General features: G+C 40.3%; 1 protein-coding gene across 1 annotated transcript in view; it reads right to left on the bottom strand.

Moving 5' to 3' along the window:
- Positions 1-21,010, bottom strand: part of LOC105198047 (putative polypeptide N-acetylgalactosaminyltransferase 9) — a 197,252-nt gene that overhangs the window by 147,740 nt on the left and 28,502 nt on the right. Inside the window, 1 exon segment of the mRNA XM_026134663.2 lies at positions 3,984-4,207. The gene's annotated coding sequence lies outside the window, so the exon portion shown is untranslated.

Genomic DNA, 21,010 nt, shown 5'->3' with positions numbered 1-21,010 from the left:
TCCTCGAGCGAGACATCATACGACGGACGTGAAATCGATGAGCGAATAAATAAAAGTGCCCGACAAGCTCGGTAATAAAATATGGCAGATGCGGAAAGCAAAGTAAATGCTGTGGGAATAAATCAAATCGCGTGCATCGAGTAACGACACGAAGATTAGACATTTAGCGATAACAATACGAAATGAATAAATAAATAAGTAAAATTAAATGTGAATTTAATTGCGTATTCCGCAATTAGGAACTGTGTTTTCAATTACAGTTTCCAATTCACTCACGCGCAAACTGGAGAGTGTAAAAATTCATACAAAAATTATTATTAGGCACCAAGATCCGCTGACCGATATTGGCTCTCTCATCTTTGTGTTTAAATTAAATTTTATGAATATATCCAATAATTAAAATCAACAAATCGATGCATAAGATAACGTATTTTCATACACTGAAAAAAATTGTTAACTCGACTAAATTTTTCAACTTGATCGAATTTCTTCGAGTCAAGTATTTATGTATTTAAATTAAATATATATGTAGTTGAGTTAAATATGTAATTGCTTAAACTAAAGTTCAAGTATTGTATGTATTTAAGCCAAATACCTAAATATTTGAACTGAAAAAATTTAATGATTAAAAAATTTAGTCAAATTAACGATCTTTTTTTAAGGTAACTGTAATTATATCAACATCTAATTTTCATATGTCTTCCTCGCTCCACGCTTTATGTCACAAAAATTCCGTGTGCCATTTAGAATGATTGTTAGTTCAGTAAATGGAATTCTCTCGGATTTAATTTCGACATTCGATCGTATTTCAAAAGCATGTATTTAAGACTTTTGCAATTTCGCGTGTGAGAGAGGGAGGAGAACACATCGAAGGATGATGAATTAGTAATACGTAGGCGGGATGGTACGCAAGGTAAATTCATTGGTCGTTCTTTTGTGATGCATGAGATTTCCACGATCCGCGAATAATGGAATGGGAAATAAAGTGCGAACAATTCCGTCACTCTCGGGTCACTCGTCGTCATTCCGGTGAAAAGAAGCGCGCACGCACACAGCGTTCGGCTGTCCCTCTCACGACTTCACGTCCGAAAAGTACTTTCAATTTGAATCCTTCCAAATAAAACGAGAGGCAATAATTTAAATTTGAAATTAGGACGATTTAGATTTTTTCCATTAGGCTGACTTGTGCGACGAACGCGGTAACACTTCCTTGAAACGAATATTTCACTTAATAAAAACATATTAAAACGTAATACTCATAAAATTATTAACACGTGTACGTGTGATGCATTAAAATAGAAAATTATCTATTATTTACATTAATAAAATATAATTGTATTATTGCAATATTCATGCAGTATTGTTCATACATTGTTTATACATCCAACATTTAAATATGTTATTATTAGTACAGTTAAATGTTAAACAGAATAATTATATAATAATTATATAAACAAAATTCCTTGCTTTATATTATTGAAATTTGAATTACATTTCTATTATAATATTCTCAATTCATCCTCATCAAGTTACTCCGATCCAAACAAAAATGCATTAATAAAAAAATATATTAAAAAATACATGTCAAATAAATATTAAATGGAATATATTTTAGAACAAAGTGATCATTAATATATTGGCATACGTTAATAATTCATTACTCGAACAAGTGCACTTTAATCATACGTCACGCATCAAGGCGAATTGAAAAATACATTAACGGTTAATTTGAACATATCGCGAAACATTGAATAAATCTAATTACTATAAATCAGAAGATACGTTAGTCCAGCAAGACCACCTGCTCTATAAAACTGACCGGGATTATAATCAAACGCATCATAAAACCGACTATCATACGCCGATACGACGTCGCAGACCAATGCATAAAATTATTATACCTATATTCTCGTCGAGCTATTGCCATAAACACGGTCTCGGAAATTAAAACACAAAAGAAATCTTGACATTAACAGCTCATCAAATCAAATACGGTAAATAAATTTGGCGACATCTAAATAACAATAAACACATCTATCCTTTTCAAAATTATTAAAATTCAACTTAAAAGGACCTTTATCAAGATAGATTAAATCATATATATGTCATATATAAAAATTTTTTGTCAATATTCACGCTTTAATATTTAATAAAAGCGTGCATTTTTAAAATTTGAATTTCACTAGGATGAAACGGAAAGGTACTGTAGACAGCCATGAAAACGGATGTAACACGCGTTCCACGTATAATGCATGCGTTCCAGTAACAAGGAGCATTCGCAATTAGAGGTGAATAATTAAAGGGTCGTTAGTCTCGCCAAGTATAACTCAAATCGCGGGAAGCGGAAATGAAGTCCAGAATTTTCAAGGCTGGCCGACGTGGCTGAGTTACAGAAACGATCGATTGTTCCCTTTTACGTTCCACTTCGGAGTATATAAATAACCACGCGATAAGCACGGTATGTTCGTGCATAATTATTAATAGATGTGTATGTACAATCTCGATTGACAAAGGTCAGAGAACTCCATAAAATGGACAGAATCTTTAACACACAATCTTTAACGTTACAAAATTCAACGTGATTAATTATAGAGAAGATAACTGCTTTTCTGATCAATTGTGCAAAGATCAAAGTTTGTCCAAATCGTAACACAGTATTTAAAATAGTGAACAAAAAATGTGTAATTTTTTGTTGAATAATTTCAAATTCTAAAATATGAGGTGTATAAGCAATTTTTTTATGCTAATTTAGTACAGAACACGAAACCATCCAGCAGTAAAAATCATAACGTAATTAGAAAAGGTAGCTGTTCTTTAATGTCGCATCATGCTCGATAACTCAAATATTTGCGAGTAAAATATTTCGTTGTAAAATATACACATCAAAAGTAAGAAAAAAAAAAAAATACAAAAATAGTATCACTATATTCATTACGGTGGAAAATATTGCATAATACATTATACAACTGCATACACGCACATTCTTATGGTAGCACAATAATTAATTATTGAGATGTATGGAAGGAAATTGCAAATTTATGCCGTTGTTATACATAGAACTATCCTCACTGTATAGTTTCCCCACAGATTGAAATCGGCCAGGATACTTCTCTATCAGAACGGAATCGAAGTGACACGCGATAGAAATGGATCGAGCAAACGAAGAAACAGCCTGTCGCGCCGATCTAATGGACAGATTTAATTACGACGTGCATGTATATATGTATGAATAAACGTATATATGTATCCATGACGGTACAGATCACGTACCGCTCTCGATGTATGAAACCATAGTTTTCCTCGCAAATTAGCATAACGATTCTCCCGACGACATGCATTTTTCATATGTTCGTTCACAGGTAACGAGTACACAAAACTTTTTTCTCTGTTTGCACAGCTCGGTTCGTCACATTGCTCAGAGATATAACTTGGCCAAAAAATGGTAATACTTTTTCATCCTAACAATTTTTTTATGCACCACGAGAACAAATTGATAATAGCTGATCACGGTTATTCTTTTAAAAATGTATCCATAAAACAAACGTGTTAAACGGTCATATTTTCAGCAACAAAGTAAATAAATATACGTTGTGCACGAATGTTCGTCAGTAATCTAGTCACAGTAAAACGCAACTATTATTTATCAAAAATATATGGGAGAGAACTTTTCTTTTCGAAAAAGAAAGATTAATATCTGATAATTCGCTAATAAATCAAATGTCAATCTCTGTCAGTCTGTAACAAAATTTTTTATCTCAACAGCTTGTCAACGTCTTTTATCTCCAGCCTAATTTTGCTATCTACAATGACGTCGTTCTAGTTGAATGTTATTATTATAGATAACACGAGAAAGTCTTAGCAAGTCCTAACGAAGATTCTATCAGTGTGATACGCTACAAGGACGACCGTATCTGGCATAGTTATCCATGAATGCAATCAAGTGAGAGAGAGAAGACTTAAGACGATAGACTTAAGGTACGTACCTTAGGAACCGACCAGGTTCTATCAGCTCCGGGAGGCTCCTTACGAAGCGGATATCTGCTCACAAAACGGTCCTCCTCGTATTCCCGATAATTATACTTGCCTTGTTAAGCGGCAGATGCTAAGTCGGATTATCGGCGAAAACTTCGACCTCCCACGTATGCAGGGGAATATGCGCGGGAAAGCGAGAGATCTCCAAGATTTCCAAACCAGCAACCGTCTAAATCTGCAATAGAAATGAAAGTTACGATTAGATACGGGTAAATCGTTTGAAAGTTTACAGTACAGGAAACTTCCATCGTCGACGATCGTCACGTAAGTGATGAGTTTTGTAACGTAAAATCGCGAGTGGCGAGAGGTCGTCGGGGGTGAGATATGACTTGCATTAGATAAGAAATACCGTTAACATACGTTTTTTCTTTTTAATCCAGCATTGAAGCTTTGAACGAACGGTCTGAGCTGATATCAAAGAGAGATTGCACGTGTATAATGAGTAAATAAATTAGGGATACCTCACCCTCGTACGTATACTCACACGGGGAATAGTAACAATCCGAGCTCAGTCCGGATTATCTTGCCACCATTGACAATCTCTATCGCGAAAGTTTACAACGTGATTCGCCCTAGTTTCACGTATTCGAATATTAATATGGACAAACGAGCACCCGGGTACGCGCGGAGCGTGAATTCGCCCTCCGTTCTAATTCCGAGCTTAATCCAATCTGCATGCAATTGTCAACGAGAGTATGCCACTGTGGAAGCACTTGATTTTAATTAAATCCAATGCAGATTAAATCTACGCCGTAAACGTGCCACGGTAGGGACAGATTAGAAACTCCACCTTATTCCCGTAGATTAATAACGATCAGTTGATATGCATTCACTCTTGCGGAACGCCGCATTTCTCTATCGCACTCTATAAGATCGATTATCCGATCGGAAGTGATTAATTTTCTGCTGCATTAATCTATACTCGTATTTCATCCGATTGTTGCTGTATATAATTTCAAAAAGCGATCACTGATATGTATATAATGTCGTGAATTTAATATATTAATATTATTTGAGAGCATATGTTAAATACTTCGGTATTCAATATCTCGTAATGCTAACACTGTTATCCAATGAAATCAAGAAATATATGGAAATGCATTGATAATTCTATATTGGTTCGCTGAACCAAGCAATAAATGCTATTTCGCCAAATTAAATCAATCGCGAGACGGATAGGGTGTCATTTAAAGGTCGTTTTATATTTTTATCCCGACGTTCCATTTTTGAATGAGTATTTTGTGGAACCACTGATCGAATTACCGTTCCATTTTTGACATCGATATATGTTCGATGTTTTCTATTATAGCAACGCGACGGACTTTTAAATAGACAGAGAATAATGTATTCTCTGTTTTCAATTAAATAAAATTTTAAAATTGGATTAGACGAGTTCGAATATGAATTTTTTTCACGAAAGCTGCTTTAGTCGTTAATAAAAGTGGCATGACGTTTAAAAAGTGAGATACCGCTCACAAAACGGCACGCCGCGCCGCCGTGGCCGCGAAAAACCATATCTCATTTGACTCCAACATCGCGGCACGATTTCTTGTTAATTACCCCAGTATCGCGTTTTTGTAATTACCTCGCTACGCCACGCCGTAGCGTGTTTAAGAATTCCATGTAATTCGAGCAGAGCGCGAGACCCGCGAGGATTCGTGCAGCACTAAGCTGTGACGCGTTCGTTTTTGCCCGAACGGGAAAAGTCCGGCTGACTAAGGATCCTTTGCGGTCAAAACGAATCTAGTTGCAAGCTCCTCCATGCGTGATGCTCGACCCTGAACAGTAATGGAACTTGGAACAATTGGAGCGTCTCAAGAAGTGACTTGACGCTGGACGCTCTCCAAGTATAGGGAGCGTCGGTCGATAACTTGTCTTGATGAGAACGTGACCATGTTTGGTTGGCAGAGTGGACATTCTATTAAATGATGAGTTGCACAGATTTGTTCGGGCGATCAATTAATTATCGAGTCAATGATTGTAAAGCAGCTTGATAAACCGCTTAAGCGTATTATACAGAAAATTGCCGAATAAAGAACGTTTTTTAAAGAAATAAATGATTTAAAAAAATTGATTATAATGATATATTATAGATTAGAGAGTAAATTGTACATCCTTCACTCGCGCGTTTTCTCTCGTTGCGTGAACGAAAGAGATGAAGCCGGTACCGGAAGAACTAATCGAGCGACGAATGAAGTCGGACGTCTTTATTTTCTTTTAGAAAACAACGCGCCATTGTCTCTGCCTAGATGCCGGGTATCCTTATCGTTTCTCCTGCCGGAACCAGTTTCTAATGGTTGAGACTATAAGGAGTTAATAGTATTAGTGCGGCACAAGCGGAGCGCAGCTCGGAGAAACAATTAAGCTAAAAGGCATGTTGATTCTTTCAGCGAGACGTGTAGATTACCCGATTAATCTGACAACGTTATACGTGATATTCATATGCGCAGTCCAATTAAAATTTTCATAGCAACTTCGCTACCGAACCCAAGCGCCCCAAAGCCGCTGCGACAATATATGCGCGAGCCTCATTCATTTTCATAACCTACATTCGTATCGCATGAAATTGCTTTTCCCCTTTTTGTCAAATGTTATTAGATAAACGGCCGGGTTACCTCTTGCCTAAATAGAAACACATTCGTCGCATATGTAGTACATTTTTTTCCGATCTAATTTAAAATCTAGAAACGTTATTAACTTTATTAGAATGTTTTTAATTTCATCGGAGAAAAATATTTTTTTCAAATTAACAAACGAGAAAATTGAAATGACCCTCTTTATATTCGTAACTGAAAGTAATTAGGAAACGCGATGCTTCGTCGCGCGTTGTAATTTTTCGAAAAACGTAGTTTTACTCTTTTTACAGCCGTAGAAATTAGCGCGAATTTTATTCTCGTTATCATATTTTTATTACCTGTCATCCGTTCTAATACAAGATTTATAATCGACGGCCCTCATGAGATATTCACGCGCGCGGAGATTGAACAATTTGAAGTTGAAATTGATGCAAAAGGGAGAAACTTAAGCGCTTTAAACGCTGTACTTTCGCGGCGAGGGTAGCGGCGGCGCATCTGCGAAAACAGCAGAAGCGAACCTCCGAATACGATAACGACTGCCGGATGGGGAAGTTCCTGCTCGGACGTTAATGACCAGCAGGAATATCTTTTTCGCGGCGGCAACTATCGCCCACGCGGCATGACTCCCCGATGATTTACAGCGCTTGGAAATAAGTAAAAGCTCATCAACATGTAACGCCATGTCCAATTACAAAGTTCGAGCGTGCTTTAAAAAAAAGACTTGAAAAAATTTGCTTTCGTTACGAAATAAGGCAAAAATTGGAAAAAAAAACGATCAATTGCGAGATCCCTTTGAATAAACCGACAACAGATTCAGTCACATGAAAGCATTTTTAACCTACCTTACGTCACACATTATTTAAATTCGTTGAAAAAAATTGACATAATGTCAATTTAATGAACGCTAATGCGTAAATACGATTAAAATACGAAATCGATAACTTGTGCAGGAATATCAAAATAGATATTCCTAATCGATATAAATTTCGTCAATAATAGTCTCTAGTCAATTGTGCCCGGAAAGGAAGATTTAGTGCGGCTTATTCAGTTAATGTACGATCGGATCTAACGTCCCGACTCCTACATGATGCATGATTAATTTAATTTATCCGTCCGCTGCAACCGGTGCGTTATTAGCCCGATTGCTCTTCCGAGGAAGCGCGATGTAGCGCGCTCCGTCTCTCACACCCGCCGCGCCGTCGCGCGCAGCAACACTAGCATTATTAATTCGAACGTTATTAAATTTTCGATAACCCCTGCCGATGCTACGTGTCTTGTAAGCAAGATGCCGAGCAAGCTATCCGATCGAATGCGCGCGCGCTCGCGGGCGCAAACGACCTCGTTACTCGACTGACATTGCGCTACGTGCGAAAACTTTTCGACCTCTCCGTGCCGTCGTCGATATCGAGATTAAACAGTGCGCGCCGCATCGGGAAATTCATCGTTCACAGCAATATTGCCCCTAAGCGCGACACTTTTTCAGCGCAGTTATCGCGACATGATACAAAATCGAAAAAAAAAAAAGATTCTTTAAAGCGCTAAGTTATTTACACATTACTTTTCGCGGAAACTTTTCGTTACATTGAGAGAGAAATACATTCTACGTTACGACAATTCTCATCATCAATAAAGAGCTCGGGTGAATTTATGGATAAGAATTACGACAAGAGTCTCCTACGCGTAATGTCGTTTCGCGCGATTCCGGAAATCGTCAAGCGCACGCGGCATGAAATAAGTTTGCATCCATCATATCACCGAACACCGTCTCGCGCAACACAATGTATACACAGCCCAAGCGGGTTTTTTCCGCCTGGGACACAGGGCCGATTCCATTGATTAACGACATGCGTTTCGTAATGAGAATTCTCGGCGTGGCTACGGCTCGTTGCGCCAAATTGAAACTCCGTTGCTTGATTTATCGCCGTCGGGAGGACGCGCGTTCTCGCGCGGACGGAAAATTAATTGCGACTTGCAGGGGCTACGCGCTCGGGAAAGAGCGCCGGAAAAGCGAGATCGCGCACGAGAACCGGGTGCGGGATAAAGAAAAATTCGCGTCCCGCGGGCGAGAGGCGTCACTCCCCCCTGTGAAGAGAAACTGCATGCGTCGCTTACACGGTAGGAGGGGAGGAGGAGAGAAAAGCGCTTGCGGTCATGAAAAAGCGAGGATAAGATAAGGACGCGCGTGCTGCCGTGACAAGGCCAGAGAGGATGAAGAACGAGAAGGAGTTCCGGTCGTTGGAAGACGAATAAGGTACACCTAATCTATCTGTGTTCCCGCGTAATGGCTGGAGATGCTATTTCCCCGGCGGGATATCTTCATGACGGGCGTACGCGTATACCATCGCTTGGCTGAAAATATATCGCGACTGGGGAAAAAATATCGCGCCCTCCGACCGAGCCGGTAAGAAACCGCGACTCGTCAAACGTTACGAATTTCTGATTTCACCTCGGATGCCGACTCGCGATTTGTCGCGGTTGATAGCACTCGCGAGAGTAATATCGCGTTTCCTCGCGAGAGCCAGACCGGGATAGAACGGTAGAGCGATACATATAAACGGACAGAGATGAGTGGCGAATAAGCGAGAACGATCGGGAATAAAACCGCCTTTCGCACGGGGGAGGCAAAACTTGAATCGAGCGAAGGTCGAAACGCCCAGGAATTTCAGCTGGCCGACGCGACGTCGCCGAGACGTTTTCACACGGCGGCGGGACTCATAAAGTTTTAATCGAAATCGCGCACGAGACACGTTGCATCTCCGCCAGCTGCAATTCTCACGTAGTTCAGTCATCGTCTCGTCCGTGTTTCATTGTGCACGCCGGCCAGCGAAGAAGCGGCAACGTAGTTTTCGTGCACTCCGCGTGCACACGTATACACAGGACAGACGGCGAACAGACGAGGGACAAACGGAGGAAACCCCGTCGGAATCTAAGCGAGCGGCGTGCCACATTTTCGCCGAGGAATATCAGAATGAATAGTGGATGAGTCGGCACCGGCTGATAGAACGATAAAACCTTGGATATAAACGGGGAGTTTGCTTTATTTCGCGGATTTACGTTAATAGTAAATTTCCCCTCCTCCTTTTTTTTTACAAGTGTTTTATGTACCATTATAAATTTTCACCACGGAAACGAGAAACGGTAGTAACGCGAGAAAATTGCTCCCCCGCTTGCGCCGGACAAAGCTATTGCATTTCCTGTTTCTTTCTCGTCTTCCGCGGGTCCCCCTTCCTTCTGCTTTATCAGCCGATAATAAGTCACTTTGGAATTTAATTAATTTAACTTTTCCAGAAGCACCGTTTAAATTCTCACCTCGAAGGGACTCTCGCCTGCCTCCTCCCTCCCCCCTCCCCCCCACGGCACCCTTTTATTTTCATTCCTTCGCGATTCAAGGGAGCGATATATACGCGTCACGTGCATCGCATATTTCGCCCAAACCGAATCCCGCACGTAAATCCTTCGTTATAACCGGCAAATTCGATTTTTCTAACTCCTTCGCGGGGAAACTTCTACGTCGATCCTATTCCTTATTCCGCTCCATCATGTCCCTCTTTGCCCAAGTTATTTTGATCAGTTGTATGAGTTTGCGCCGGTAAGAGTATATCGAGGCATCGATCACTCCTCTTGACGAATAGAAAATTTGCAAAGCACGAAGAGAGCGTTACGAGGAGAGCTTGTGAGAATGATAAGTTGAACGAAACAAATACGAGGTATATCGCTACCGCCATCGTACACAAGACAGAGGAGGTCGGCGCCATATATCCTGAGTAGATGAAAACTAAAAATTGCACGAAAGCGAGCCATTCCTGACACTTCCGGGCTCGCGCAACTGCGCACGATACATCTGTTAGCGAAAGCGTCATAATTTACCTCGCGTATACGTTCTACGTTACGCGTGGGGTGTGTATCTCATTGCCGAGAAGCGCACGAAAGTAATTACGACAGTAATTGCGACACTAATTAGTCCGCAACATAAGAATCCAAGCTTCGTGATGCAATATGATTGAAAGAACTGTTCATATTACTTATTTTTGCCAGCGGTCTCCGTGATGTATAATCTATCTAAAATCTATTAATAAAGAGGGAGATCGTGCATAGCATCATAATTGCTTAATCCGCTGCTTCAATTAATTAACGACACTTTGAGATCACGCGCTGCCGCAATCGAAATTTGCTTCTCAATCAAATGCAAATAAATATTTAGCCGCGTGGGTAAGGAAAGCGGCGTGGCGTAACGTCGGAAATTCCTCTAAACTGTCGTAACAGGTCATGGCTTCTAATTGGTGCGCGTTTCGTGTTAACATCTGCTCCACAGGGTGGCGGGTACGAGACGACGGTGACGCACAGGTAAAGGTGGATTAACTAATTAGAACGGTGTATATACGACGGCCCCGACGATTAAGATGGCAGAGGCGACGGCTCCTGAACTTAAGGAGGATGTAATCGTCTTAGGACCGTAACGACCATCGAGACGAGCTCGCATTAATCTTGCGCCATGCCTGAAGCTGCTTGATATGCGGCCGAGGGAGCCGGCAGGACCCACTACCACCGTCTCCAACGATCCTAAACCGAGAGACCGCTACCAACACGACGCAGCCTTGGCAGCCTTAGCAGGCGCATCCTTCCAGAACGAGGTTGCCAACCCCGCGCATTCCTGGCGAGATTAAGCAACAACGTCTGTGTATGTTCTCGAATGCGACTCGAGAGTCGTGTATCCTACGTTCATTGATGCTGGGCGCATGCGCCAAGCAAACGCGGAGAGCCAAAAATAAAATTGCTCGCACGGAAAGAACGATTTTACTGAAATGTTTAAAAATACAGATTTGAAAATAATTATCGATAGATTATCAAAATAATTACGTCGGAGGCTCGAATTGATTGTTAAAATGTGAAAATTCTTTGCATCATTTCTTATCATGTTTAAATATTTTTCATAATTACTTTGATGGCCCAACAAAATTAATTTCAAATCTGTAGCCAGTTAAATTTTTAGGTATTTCAGCAAAATCATTTTTTTTCCATGTAAAAATTCTCGAAATATTAACAGATACGCGTGCTAATTTCATTAGCAAAAAAAAATTATTTGAATAAAACACAGGAAACGTTTTTAAATGATGGAGAGAGAAAAAAGTAGAAACAGAGATTTTAGTGCACTAAATTTAAGACACGTAGTTAAATTTAAGTTTAACGTAATCCAATCTAAAATTCAATACTCGAGATGGCTGTTATATATAAAATTCGTTCTCTTTATTACATCAACCTCTCGTATATTCTCGTTCAGATATTGGACTTCCCTTAAAAGCACTGCATGGCAGCCAGCCTCTCTGCCTGTGCTTTCTGTCTTGAGATTGATAATTGGCATTGGAGTCTAGCCGGCCATTAAGTGTATCCTTTTCCGTTCTGATAGGAAATGCTGCTTCGATAGGTAGCGATAGGTAGCGAGATGCCTCTACACCGCAGTCGATGCTATTAGCTGCAGCGATACAGGTCGCCCTTAGATCTCGGCTCCAAGACGTCAGACGGAAAGCCTCGAAGGCAAGCACTCCTTCAAGAAGTCAAAACAAGACGGAAATGTCACGTAAATGTGACGCTTATTACGCGTGATATTTTTCAACCGTTTTCTTCCCGCAGGAGTTTCCTACATTACCAAGTTTGTAGCATTCTACCAGCAGATTACTGTATAATAGGTACTTACGACGTCGCGGAACCGAGAACTCAACATAATCGTGATAAACCGGAACGTGTAAGCGGAGTCGTTTCACTGTACGCGATATCATCGCCGAGTGTTCCGCGTATCTGTAACTACTGGCAAATTACGTGTCGGCATTCCGAAAATTTGCAACGCGGTTAACTTCACACGTGCACGCGTGTTCAAATCCCTCGATTGCCAACACGTGATTATTGTTCCGTGTGAATCTTGCGATTTTACAAAATAAAAGTAAAATATGAAATGTGCGAGTTTTTCTTTCATATTATTGACCTACACTGCAAAGAAAGATTAAATCAACGAACTTTAAGGCTATGTTAAAGTACCTTCACTCTCGACACACAAAACTGGCAGGTTAAATTAACAAAGTGTGTGTGTGTTTTTTTAACATGCCTATGTGTGCTAAAAAAATATACTTTGTAACTTTACCAGTTTTGTGTGTTAAAGGTGGAAATACAGCAAAATATTAACACATTTTTTATTTTTTATTTTTTTGTAATGTAATACTAATATAAACATTATCTGCAGCCATTTCACAACACACAGATTAATAGACCGGCGTAATTTGCTATATCAATTAAAAATTTTCATATTTACTTATTTTATTCTGAACATACGATTGTTAATTATTTCTTAAGGTTGTAATTTTACCTATTACGCCAGGCAATTTAACCGTTCACTTAAACACATTACGGGTGTTATTACAAGAATTAATTACACAGCTGAGAATATGAATCATTTTTAAGTAGATTTTCTTCGACATACAAGCTATGCTTATTATTTCTTTTAGTATGTACGGTAGAAAAATGAGTGCACCCAGTGAAAATCAGGTGCCGAATGCACAGAGATTATTTTTATTTTTCTCGCTGGCCATTTAAGTCGCGATTCATATCTCGAAACGTGTCTTTAGTCTGCGTTAATTTCACCGATAGAACTGAACATTGAGAGACTATTCCGTTGATTGCGGGGGTCGAACGAGTAGTCGATGTGCGGATTAAGTCGAGAGGGTACCTCGTAAATCAGAAGCTCAGCCAGCTATGTCTGTGGTGCTGGAGATAATAACCATTTTGCGCTTCCATAGGCTGTGTCCTCTCACATCGTAGCGAGCGATCTTACGACGGAGTACAATTTGTGTGTATATGTGTGTGTGTGCGCGCGTGCGTGTGTGTATGTGCACAAGAGAGAGAATATGTATGTATGTGTGTGTGTGTGTGAGAGAGAGAGAGAGAGAGAGAGAGAGGGAGGAAGAGACAAAGAGAAAGGAACTCTATTCAATTAACTCCGTAAAACGTAAATCGTACTCTCACCCTCGTCCCTTCCACTCTATCGCTTTCCTATCGACCTTCGATTTTGCCACTGAATTTCCCGCGCATTCAGCAAACAGCCTCGTGTCTACCTTCTGCTAAGATCCACGATTTTAAACGTAGCAATTTGTTTTAGTGCCAATTTTATTACGTAATACATTTTACCGCTCGAATCGCTTTTCCCGCACCATAAAATTATAGAGATTTAATTACAATTTAAATTGCGAAAATTAAAAACTTCGTGCAAACTGCAGCGTTTGAAAAAGGAAAATATCTAACAAAATTTTATTTGCCATTTTATATTAAGCTCCTCCGCTTTAATTGAATTTAATGTTACCATTATTTAATATCGCAGGTCGAAAAATTATTAATCCGAAGCGAAGGAAAAATAATCCAATTCTCGTTACATGCAAATGTATCTGCTTTCTCGCGCACTAAAATCCAGGGTTCCCCGAGATAAACCAAGCTCAAATCTACAGGTACGAAATTTCTCCGTGCTTACGATTTCCCGTTTCGCGAGGCAGACAATCTGTCTCGGTTCCGACGCGGTGTGAGAAACGCGAGGAATGAAGTAGCAATTCCTCCACCTTTGCGAGACACGGATACGCGTTTTCGTTGTCGGTTCGGCATCGGTATCGATAGGTAGGATCAGGCGGAATACAGCAACACATCCGATCGACATAATTTACCGTGTTTCCGCGGCATACACGGATAAACGTCACACCGTTCCCGTAGGATCGCGCATCCGCGCCCGCTGTCAAGGTTGGCTGACGCGACGCGCCTTCCTTCTACGTGCCTCGAATACGAGTCAAATATCTGGAAGAGTATCACGCTGATTCCGTATGCCCCGATCTTGACTGCGAGTCGACAGTAGACGGCAATGGTGCGAGTGCAAGCGTAAAATGTTCATTCGTGAATTATTCTCGCGTTAATTTTAATTGTTCCATTCGCGTCAAGTGGAAAACATTATTATTTATATGCAATCGAGATTAAAAGCGTACGTTTATTGAATTATTCTAATTGTAATTGTCGGCATTTCATTTGTTTTGAAGAAGGATTACGCAATCATTTCGACAAATGTTAAATTGAACATAGGATTTAATATTCATCGTAATTAATGATTTGTAAAAGCATTCATAATTATATAAAAACACAAATGAGTAAAATTGCTGCTTGTCCCATTACTTTCATTGGTCAACTCTCTCTCTCTCTCTCTCTCTCTCTCTCTGGAAGAGTTAACCAAATATTTTCACTTAACATCGCCAAAATTGACGCCTTAATTCTTTCAATATGACAACGAATTGAATAGTTTCCCTTTATGTGGTATGACAAAACATTGAGTATTTTATACAATGAAAATTCAGATATCTGTTTCCGAAATAACGCAATGTAACTTTTCGAACGAGATATTACACAAAGCTAAAAAAAAAAGTTGTAAAAAGACTGGCGTAACTTTTCCCGGTTAAAAGTTCTCGCGGTAATAACGAAATTCTCCGTTGTTCGCCAACATGTCGAGGAGGAGGGGAAGGAGAAGCAAAAAATTTTCCTTTTAATCTGACAAAAGATAGACATCCGGATCATTGCTCTCTGTAGGCCTTCCGGAATGGCTGCGGAACGATTTACCAGTCCGAAACAAACCGCTCAATTTGCGGACCGGCAGCCGAACGAATGACTTCGCGATGAGTTTCGGCAAGTTTACGAATCGATTTGGCACTTAGGTGGGAAAGGAGATTGACATCTACGAAAAGGGCAATTTGTCACGCTCAAGCTTTCGATACGAACGACAGATAACAAACCGCATGCACATATCTTAAAGTGGGTATCCATGATCGTGACTCGTCGAAAGAGTAACGTGTTATGAAGTGAATACAAAGAATCCTTCTACTATGACAGAGCAGTTATTGTAAGCAAATGTCATATATAGATTTGAATTGTGAATTTTGCGAGCGCGCTTTACGATTATTTTATTACGTTTTTATGCAGCCGATAGTGCTGTTCACGCATTCGGAGTAATTTAACACGATTGCGCGTAAAAGGTGGACGATAAGGTACATCTAATAATGTCGGAAATAATTAAAGCGCCTGCGTTATGAAACCGTATTCTGTCCCATTCAATGGGTAATAACGGTGCAAACAATATAGACGATTATTCTGGATGAGAGCGTCAGCCGATCACCGACAAATTCAAGCACGATATTCTCCGCGGGGCATGCTGGCGCATTTGGTCGACTTAATCGCGTTACAGAGCCAAAATCTGATTGCGCAAATGCAATTTTGCGAGCGCTTTCAGCGTGAAAATTCTTTTTCTCTTCCCATTAACAAGGGCCATCGCGGGTACTTTGACTTTCGAAATCCTCTCCGTCCTCTCTCGCTCGGGCACGTAAAATTACGACAAAAATTGTTAAAACGCTTTTCGTCCTCGTCCTTCGGTTTCTGATTTTCACCGACGACGATAGGAACATCGCACAATCCGCGTTGAAAAATTCCACTAAAATCAACATTTCTTCAGTGGAAGTGCGCCGGTTAAAACTTTTCACCTCGACATCGACAAAGCTAGAGAGTGTATCCACACTTAACTCGTGGATAAAATGAACTTGTGCGGGAACACGTAAACCGAAGTTTTACGAGTCGCGGTTCTCGCGCTACCATTTTATGTCAGCGATAACATTGCTATCTCTCCAATACACAGCATTCAATATTTATAAAAGAATTCGAGAGCGCGGTGCGAAAATACCGGAGAGAGACAGAGCGAATGTCGTACCGCGATATCGCTTTGTACGCATATTGTATTACACTATTTTTGCACTGCTATTTTTATATTTTTACATTGCATTTATGTCGCGAGATATTGCGATTGCTATTTTTTTCGCTTACACGCATAGCGCGTTATACCATCGCGATACATATAAAATTCGTTTATTTAATATTCGATTCTTTTACATTCGCGATTTATTCCAAATTCAGCGCGCGATATTTTCTATTAAATTAAAATTAAATTAAATGCAAATTCTGTATAATACTTTAATCTTTAATATGGATCGGCGAAATTAAAAGACTTTTGAGATTAACAGGCTACGTTTCAGAGTGCGACGAAATATTTCCAAGTGACGCGCATAGCGCGCGCTTCCTGCGACACTCGATCTCGCATTTCTCTTAAAAATTCTTCGGTAGCTACGTTGAACACACACTTATCTCGCGCTGATAGCTAAAGCATACGAGATCGATATCTGCTCCGTAACCTCTTTCCCTTGCAATTGGATTTGAATGTCGACGAGTGCTTATCCGACTTCGTGAGGAGCAATACCAGCTTTTTTTAACCTGCGAATCGTTTTACAACGACGGTTCGAAGTAAGGAGAATGACTCGAAGAATGGGCGGAAACTATCCTTCGGGAATGCGTGTATCGGATTTTCACAGGCGGAACGAGCAATCTCGCGATTCTGGAATCTCCTTTTCGTGCCGTGCCCCAAGCCCTCTCATTGAAAGCAGCTTTAGAGCTCCGACCTCGAAGAATGCCCCCGATACCGACCGCAGACAAGCCGAAGACAGTTCGAACGTTTGATTTCCGCGAATTCTCTCCTCTTCACTTGATTCAGCGCAGCTCGCAAGTCATAATGCTCGTGGACTGCGATTCAATCGCTACGGCGCGCGGCGTCTCTTTCCGCGCAATTTAGTCGGGAAAAACACGGCAGCGAGATAAATAACTTCAATCGTGATTCTTCGCGAGAAAAATACAATCTCGAACGATCGTGAGATATCTTGATGTTCGCTGACGTGGAAAAGAAATTTATCACGCGTATGATAAATTTCCTATCAAACTTCCTATCAATATTTCTTCATAAAATAATAAATAAAATATAAATATAAGAGCACGAGTATCTTTCATCAAATCCGTTATTTCGACGCTTGACGCTAATGTTGCAATTTTTACGACATTATTCACAACCGACACAAAATTACTCCTTCGACATAATAAAAAAAATTCATTTAGAGCTTCACAGCTTTCACAGTTTCGTTACAAATTTCGTTGCGAATAAAATGCGACGAGTGCAGTGACCCGCGATGTCAATACGCTCGCAACGATTCCCGACTTCGGAGGTTCATTTCAACTTGAGTCTTCTTTTATAGTCCGACGTGTCTCGCGTGCATGCCTCCGAGTCGTCTTAATGAGAGCCTTGCTCCTCCGAGCACAAACGATCGGGAAATGCGCGGAAGAACTTCAATCTGGCTTTCCGAAAGCATACCGCACCTACCGAAACGATATATATGTATCGAGTTCAATTTCCAGTGCTCGTATTTCGTTTCGACACACATAGCGCATACCAAGAAGCATTCGCGCGTGTATACATACGTTAGATACGCTGCACCTTGAAGGCGCCTCGTAATGTCGGCGATTTAATAACGACCGCGGAGTAGTATTGATCCTCGCGGGACTTGCAAACTCCTCGAGAGTCGAGAAGTCGAAGCGCTAACTCGCTACCGACAACGTGATAATTCGGCAACGCCCCCGATAAGAGTCCCCTGTGCAGTTTCCATGACATGCTAGCCATTTCCGGGCCAAGAAAGGAGAAGACCTGTCGACGCGCCTGAAACAGCGAGCGCGCGCGCGCGCGCCTCAAAGTCGGTGGAAGTAGGATTGGCGAAGCCGAACCACGGAAACCGCACAACTGTTTCGTCCAGCTTTGTATATTATTTTCCACCGGAGATGCGCCGAGTCTGTGATACGCGAACAACGAGGAAACTGACGAACACGTTATTTACGTCACCAGAAAAGCAATAAAGTACCCTTAATTTTTCATCCACTCTCTCTCTCTCTCTCTCTCTCTCTCTCTCTCTGCGCCCGAGTTTTACACAGCTACATCGTAACTTCATCGTTTGAATCGCGGACTTTTGCGTATAAAGTGCACATGTGCTAAAATATCAATATTTTGCAAAAGTATTAGCCATCCATCCGTTATAATCGTTAATGGCGTCTATCATTGTTTATATATGCGTACTCAGTGCAGCGTATATTTGGTTACACGGCAAAAAAGGAAAATTATATTTTTGCCAGCAGTGATGTATTAATATAATATTTTGCAAAAATTCATTGTCCATTCGTTAGAATCATAAATGCATTCTACATGTGTACATCTCCGTACGTCGACACGTACTACTGGCTGCTAATATTTGATCATTTAACAAAAATCAAAATTACATTTCCGTCATTTAAAGATTTCAAACGCCTCTATTGACCGTCCATCGCGTCCATTACATTAATGAACGTACGCCATTTTATCTGTCATAAATACGAGGTCGATGAAATAGATAGAAATGGAGGAAGAGATATTTCTGCTTTTTGCGACAGTTGTATCAGAAGAGTCCCGTAACATCGAACGACACAGCGGGTAAAACGCAAGTTTGCGCACACAATAAGTTTCGTACCGGTTCTCGTAAAATATTTATCGCCAATCAATAAATGGATCAACGAGGCATTGATGTTCACTGCACTCCACCCACCCCCCTCCTCGACCTATCGTAAAATTGAAATCAGGGAATCTGAAAAATCGTTTTTACGATAATTCTCGCCGCAGTACGGCTATAGCGAGAGAATTTAAGTATCGTCGAACCTCCTTCGAACGATAACTTGGAATATTCACTTGGTAGCATAATACACACAAATGTACGATCCATCTCAAGATAAAAATTGTAAAATATTCAGCGCTATATATTCTTCTATATATTCCTCTCATACTTGTTCAAACGAAAGATAATGCGTAAGAGTAATCTAGACTAGAGTATAAAACATCTATAAAGAAAGAGAATGTGAAATTATGGCTACTTTATTGTCACTTTAAATTATTATTAAAACAGAAAAGCTTCTGAACTATAAGATCCTAACTATAAGATTAAAAACACGTGCACAGATCGTTCTATCTACGTTAGCAACCGTCTAATCCAGTTTAACCCGTCCTTGTCTACATATAACTTCTCATTCCGAGAAATGTTATGTTCCGAGTGCGATATCAAATGATTAATTTTCTGCTAATATTAAGCTCTCGAAAACATCAAACTGATAACAAAAATAAGTTGTGTGACTGTTATAACTATCTATTGTAACTAGTACGAATATATTGCCGGAATTAGTTCGCCGGTCAATCGGACAGTTCTCGAGACGTAGAAATCCCCCAGGCTTCCACATTGATCCCATTTGCTCGGGTTAACGCAGACTGTGCGTAGTCTGCGACAGGTGTCAGTGGACAGGACACACGTGACTGCCTAAACCGCATGGTGACTGTTTTGACGCGGCTATCCGTCAGGCAATCGCGGTTCACCATCATTCGATGCGCTGCGCATCGGCTCGTCTCGAGTGTCCGTGTACCATTAACGTATGCACAAACCGCATGCAGTTACGCGGTTCGCCATGTAATCGTTCGTATAATTTATACAGTTGTTGCCGACGACGATCGTGGTCATATTAACAAAACGTTCGATCGTTGTTCATACTTTCATGAATAATAAATATCATGAAATTATAATTAGGGTTAATGATACGAACTCAAGCAGTATAATTACAGCAGGTATAATTACAGTCTTCTGCACGAGCTTTTGATCGCAGAAAATGAGGTGTAACAAGAAATGAAGTCTATTAAACGAAAAGAGGAAAATCGAAAGAAGTCAGATCACCATCCAGATATAAATATACAGATTATCTCTAATGTTATACTGGATGTGTTAACAGGTAGAAAAGAATTAATAAGAATTAAATTAATAGCTTGTTATGCTGGCGGTGATAATAATAATAGTAAAACTGAGATTAGCCGGCTGGTGGCTACGACAAAACGCTCGCTGCGCGTTTTATGCGCTTGCAGCCGCGTGTGCACGAAATCAACGGCACGCAAGCTCGCGTTCCTCTGCGCAAGCCTCAACGAATCACGAATCACGCTTTGGCAGACTGTCAAAAAGTAGCTTCAAAAAGTTTTCTGAGCGAACCATGTTTTCTAGGCAGGCTCATGCATGTCGAGCATTACTTCCTGGCAACCGAGCGATCGTAAAACTCTGGTGATGCAATAATATGACACGATAATATAATATCGTATTTCTGTCACCTTTTTCCGTATATCATCAATTCCCGAGATACACCGTATACGAACAATAAATATAGAAATTCACAAAGTAATTGTAAAGCAAAAATCATAGTATTCGGAAGATTAAGAACCGAAAATTCAAAGTGCAAAATCCGAAGACTTGAGATTCAAAGAATATAAGTTTTACAAAAATTGCAAATACGTTTGTCAAACTTCACAAACATTGGAAAAATAGTAGTTTGACAATCCAATAATCTACAAAAAATTAGGTCGTTTCTAACAAACTTTGGTAACTCAAAAATATCTATTGTTTGAAAAAAAAATATAT

The sequence above is a fragment of the Solenopsis invicta genome, chromosome 9, assembly GCF_016802725.1.
Source record: "Solenopsis invicta isolate M01_SB chromosome 9, UNIL_Sinv_3.0, whole genome shotgun sequence".
Taxonomy (NCBI): Eukaryota; Metazoa; Arthropoda; class Insecta; order Hymenoptera; family Formicidae; genus Solenopsis; species Solenopsis invicta.
The sequence above is the reverse complement of the archived record's forward strand: the minus strand, read 5'-3'. Positions and strand labels throughout refer to the sequence as shown.